We start from the raw sequence: 6,000 nt of genomic DNA on the forward strand, positions 1-6,000 counted from the left end.
AAGTGATAGATCTTGGTATTCTAGACCAGTCCATCCTTCTAATAACTCCAGCCCCAGCTATTGTGTGACTGCAACCACATATAAGGCCCTGAGCAAGAACTGTCCAGCTGAGCTCAGACAACCCACAGAACCAAAGAGATAATAAACAGTTATTCTAAGCTGCTAAATTTTGAGGTGGCTTGTTGCATAGAAATAAACCAAAACAATAATGCAACTGAAGGGGACATACCAATGCTACTCAAAGAGTTCTTACTATCTAAGAACTAAGCAGAGACTATTCTCGGGTATTGATACATCAGCATATGGCATTTATGGAGCCTGTACTAGTCATACTTCTCCCTTGATTGAGACTCTATGCCTTCACTCCAATGAAGACCACTTTCTCACTTAGCATAGGAAGAAATTATCTTCTTTATGAAATTTTTGTTCTTGTTCTTCTGAATCCATGTGTCACAGATTCATGCTGCATATCTTCAGTCTCTAGGTTCCACCGTAACTCCTGGGAGAAGTACTTCCTCCTTGAACCCACCAGAGTAGCAATGAAGGCCTATCAGGAGATGGGGAGTAACGGCCTGAAGAGCATTTGAAACTCAACCAAGAGGCCAAGAATTCCATTTTCCATATTTTATGCTTCATTTCATTTTTCATGAAGAAGATAAAAATAAATATAGCATTGACCAAAATAATAACTCCTGAGCCAGTAAATTATCTAGTGAGTTTCTCTATTTGCACCTTTATCTTCCAAATTCCTCTCAAGTCTTCTGCAGGTGTGCCATGAAAATTCAAACTAGGAGTTTCTGAAATGCAGGGCTAAGTACTATTGTATTTAGGCCATTGGTTATTATCCATGAAGTTATGCTTCTTCCACTCCCTACCTATTCTTCTATGGTTTTGATGTGGCTGCTCACAGCTTGCTATCTGTGTTCTCATTTCTCAGCCGCCTTCTAAGCATGTCTGATAATTTCACTTGTTTAGTTCAATTTGTATGTATTTGATCTTTTCCTTCTTTGATTAAATGCCAGTGGTAATTCGGTTAGTAGCACAAACACATTAGTGCTACAATAAGCTAAGGCCAAAAGCACAGGATATTTTCCCCAGCTTCTTAAACTGCCATTTCTAGATATTATTTTGGGCAAGATCTCACTGTAATTCTAAGATTGCTTTTCTTATTAAAGTATAAAAATGTGACCTATAAGGAGAGATAATAAATCCTTTCTGGAAGTCATCTATTAATGGAATTCAAAGTGTCCCTAGATATCATATCCTAAGGTGGCTAAGTAAATCACATCACTTAGATATGTAAGACACTTTAAAAATGATCTCCTTGAGGGGCACCTGAGTGGCACAGTTTGTTAAGTGTCAGACTCTTGATTTCAGGTCAGTTCATGAAATTGAGCCCTGCTTTGGGCTCTGTGCTGACCATATGGAGCCTGCTTGGGATTCTGTCTCTCCTCCTCTCTCTCTGCCCGTTGCCTGCTCATACTCTCAATCTCTCTTTCTCTCTCTCTCTCCCTCCCTCTCTCTCAAAATAAATAAACTTAAAAAAAAAATATCTACTTGAGTATACTCTGTTTTAAAAAGTACATGGTTGAGTGGTCCAGGGGACAGAGAGCCCTGAGAAGAGCTTTATTTAGGCATGGTGATTCAAAGCAGAGATGGGCTGTGACAGTCAAAAGACATGGAGGTGTGGCTACTGTGATAGACCAAGCCTAGAATGAATACAGTTCAGGAAGTCAGGCAGGGAACTGGCTGGTAATTTCCTAGCAGACAAGGCAGGCGTGGGGAGACTGAGTGGACTGGGGTTGGGTAGGTGGAACTTAACAGCTGTGTAATCAATAAATCCCTACTGCCTCTCTGCTGTGGTGAAGATGTGAACCTATGCTCAATGGCCCTGAAAGAGACTGTCCTTTTTATTAAAAGCTGATTTTTGAGGAAAGGATCCAAGTCTTCTCATACACAACATCATTCAGTGTCTGTTTCCACCAAGAAGAGCATCTGCTCCACGCAGCTGAGAGGGCTTGGAGGGTGTATTTCCGTCTTGACATAACTTGTCATATTTGATTTTTTAACCTCTTCATGTGACCTGCTTTTCTTCATAATAAGTTGCTTCAAAAACCAAATTAGGACATTAAAAGACATCTCATAAAATCCATACAGATCTTTAACTCCAAAGCTAAATCTAAAAATTAGATTGCCTGGGTGCCTGGGAGGCTCAGTCAGTTGAGCTTCCAATTTTGGCTCAGGTTATAATCTCACAGTTTGTGAGTTTGAGCCCTACATCGGGCTCACTGCTGTCAGTACAAAGACCACTTTATATCCTCTGTCCTCCTCTCTCTCTGCCCCCCCTCCACTCTCTCTCTCTCTCTAAATAAACATTTAAAAAATTATATTCTTAGTAAATTGCTTTTCCTATGGCATAATATAGTTTTATTTTGTTGCATCTGCATGTTTCTTTCATTTACCAATTTACTTATTCTTGTAATTTGCTCAGAAAATGATTATAAAATATCTAATATGTCCTATGCACTCTTTTATACTTTAGGACACTCAATTGAATAACACAAATTTCATCTATACTTATACACTGATCGGAGACAAAGAAATAGTAACAATAGAGGGTAAGGGCTGTGACGGAAGCACAATGCCCAATGTTATAGGAACACAAAGGAGGTGTACCTAACTCTTCCTGCAAGAGTCCTCCTTTCTAGGAGGATCCACTGAAAAAAAAATTTAAGGAATTTCCCAGGTTGAGAGACATGTTCCCCAAACGGGGTGCATTCTAGAAAAATAAATGGAAAAATAAATTGCACAGTGCATATGGGGTTTAGTATGGCAAGGGGCAAAGCCCCAAGGTGGAGTTCAAGCTCCATTTAGGCTGATCCCTGGTCTACCACTTGCTTGCTGTGCAAACTTAAATAAGCCTCTGATGTCTCTATGTATCACTTTCCTCATCTGGCAATAACATCTGGCAATAATAATGATATCTCCCTCATAAGGTTGTTTAGCAGATTAAAAAAGATAGTTCATGTCAAGTGCTCAGAAAAGTGCATGACTCCATAAATGCTAGCTATTTTTATGGCTGAAATTAAGGGTCTGATTGGTAAAGAGACAGGGAATGAAACTGAAAGTTAGGAAGAAATAGAACATAAACTTTTCAGACTGTGGTATGAAGTTTGGATTTTATTTGTATCCAAAAGCATGCCTTGGAAATGCTTTTAAGTAGGATGATGGCCTGATTAAATACCCATCTATAGAAAGGTTTCTTGATGGGGATAAATAGGTAGAAAGACCAATTATGAGAGCCCCGCAGTAATGCAAGTCAGATGAATACTTAAACTAGAGACAAGGAAAGTGAAAGAGGAGTGTGAATAGATATAAAAGATTATAAAGATGACCTAGATCATCTAGGGACTATAGTTTGCATAATAAATAGCCTAAAATAAGTGGTATTCTTTTGTTTGCAGAACTATGTGGATGGTAATGACATTCATCAAAAAAGAAAATTCAGGAAAAGACCAACTTGAAAACAATATGATTAGTTGGTTTTCAGACATGATGGGCCTGAGGTACTTATGGGCTATCAAGGCGGACAGCTATAAACAGATGTCAGGGGTTGAATATTTATTCAACAGAATTAGTAATCCTGAGCTCAAGTATAGTTAAGCTATAGAAAATATGAAATAATAAAACTAGAATTTACTGAGTACTTATTATAAGCTAGGACATAAAGTAATCTCTTTGCATGGATAATCCTACATTTCACACACAAGCCAAGACAAGTGCTATATGTTTTCCATTCAACAACACATAAGGGACGTGTCTTTAAAAGTACAAGTAACTTGCAAAGTCACACACCTAACAAGTGGGGAATAGAAATGCATCAATTACTATTAGATTCTTGTGACAGATTCCTCAACATACTACTGGGTTAAATAAAGAGAATGTATTTCCTTTTCCTTTCAAATAAATATAGAGGGACTGAGTTTCCTTCTAATTTATTTCCCTGTAATACTTAGCATTTGGCTCCCTTATCAAATCCATCATGTCTGTATTCTAACCAGCAGAAAAGATGAAAGAAGGAACTAATGTATGCCACCCTGCTTTAAAGACACTCTCCACAAGTTGGACACAACACTTCTGCTTCCAACCCATTGGCAGTACTTCAGTCACATGACACGCCTAGGTGCATGGAAAGCAGAGAAATGCATCATATATATATATATATATATATATATATATATATATATATATTTTTTTTTTTTTCCTTGAGAAGCTATTGCCCACATAAAAATTGGAGTTTCCAATGGTGAGTAAGTATTAGAGGATAGATACTGAAATAAAACTGACAGTCTCTACTACAGGGATCAACTACAACAAAATGCAAAGTTTAGAAAACCTAACTGAAGGTATCAGTTGTATTTCTGGGGTAGCTCAGCATTAAATGGAAGCTGGAGAAAACGAGTCCAAGAAGCATGCTGACTAGGATAGGTCTGAGATCTACCATCATTATCATCATGAATCCATTGATTGGATGGGTATCGAGGCATAATGGTAGTAGAACACACTGGAATAATAATATTCCTGGTAAGAATTTGGTGCACATCATGCAAACAATTCTTCTGAAGAGAAGTATGGAGAAATCTGGAGAGGAATTAGAACTAGGAATAAGTTAAAACATCAATTCAGTTTAACTCCCATTTTAAGGACAGACTACTCATAAGCCAGGCATAATGAAAAGGTGATCATTTCCTTATCAAATGTTTATTCAAATCATAAAAAGTTTTTTTTAATATTTATTTTTTGAGAGAATGCAAGTGGGGGAGGGGCAGAGAGAGGGGGACAGAGGATCTGAAGTGGGCTCTGTGCTGACAGGCTTACAGCAGGGAGCTTGATGTGGGGCTGGAACTCAACGAACTGCCAGATCATGACCTGAGCTGCAGTCGGGATGTCAACGAACTGAGCCACCCAGGTGCCCCATAAAAAGGTTTACCTCAGGGTTTCTGTAAATAGTGAACTTCCCTAGTGCACATAAAAAGAACCCAGTTTAAAGATACTGAATTCACAGGCAATTTTCAGAAACATTTATGGGGCATGTAAGATGTACCTAAATCTTGGGCATAGAAAGAAATGAGATTAAGTGCAAAAAGAATCACTGCAGGTGAATATTTAGATTTGAAGAGGTGGAACAAGTGTTTCTAAAGGAGCTCCCTTGGGGAGACAGGTTTTCTTGGAAGGCACTTACCTTAAATAGTGTCTCAATAGAATACCTAAACAGAATCCTCAAATATATTGACTTCTGTGTCCTGAATGTTCTTGGTTCTATGTTGAAACTACTTTTCAAGTGTCTCCACATAATTTTGGAAAAGAAAAAAAGTTTGGGAATGATGAAGATGTCTTAGCAATTGCCTCACATATCTAATATGGAAGAGGGCAATAGAGAGACTATCTAGGTCATACTGTTTATCAGGTATACATACCATTCATCCAGAAAGATTTACAAATTCAAATACAATCAGGGATTCAATAATAGTTATTGAATCCTTGGAATGCATACACCCACCTGGCCCTTATAAGTCAAACACAGTGCAGCATCCCTCTGGTGCCTTTTCCCCAAAGATGACCTGCTCTCATCCTTGGTCTGATTCTATGATTAGAATTTTTGCTGAAATCTAGGAACATCTGTTTACTACAGAATTCTCGCCCAATCCCTCAATCCTGTCCTTCATATCTATCCTTTTTGGTTTGGTGAAGCCTGAAATTTCACCATTAGAAAGATATTGTTTTAGCTTAAACTCAATAGGACATTTTTACCTTTGTTATACAAAGGTTTCTCTTAAGAGAACACAGAAATCTTGCCCTGTATTTACATCTCAAGTATCAAAGGAAGAGCTAAAGTACTTGAAACTGATGGATAAAGAATACAGAAATTCAAATTGCAAGTATATATCTACTTCCTTGTTTTCATACTGTAACTGGTATTCAGAGAACAACCCCCAAATA

The sequence above is a fragment of the Lynx rufus genome, unplaced genomic scaffold (genome assembly GCF_022079265.1).
Source record: "Lynx rufus isolate CCGP_SWC_20201006 ecotype Redwood Valley unplaced genomic scaffold, mLynRuf1.p SCAF_20, whole genome shotgun sequence".
Lineage (NCBI taxonomy): Eukaryota > Metazoa > Chordata > Mammalia > Carnivora > Felidae > Lynx > Lynx rufus.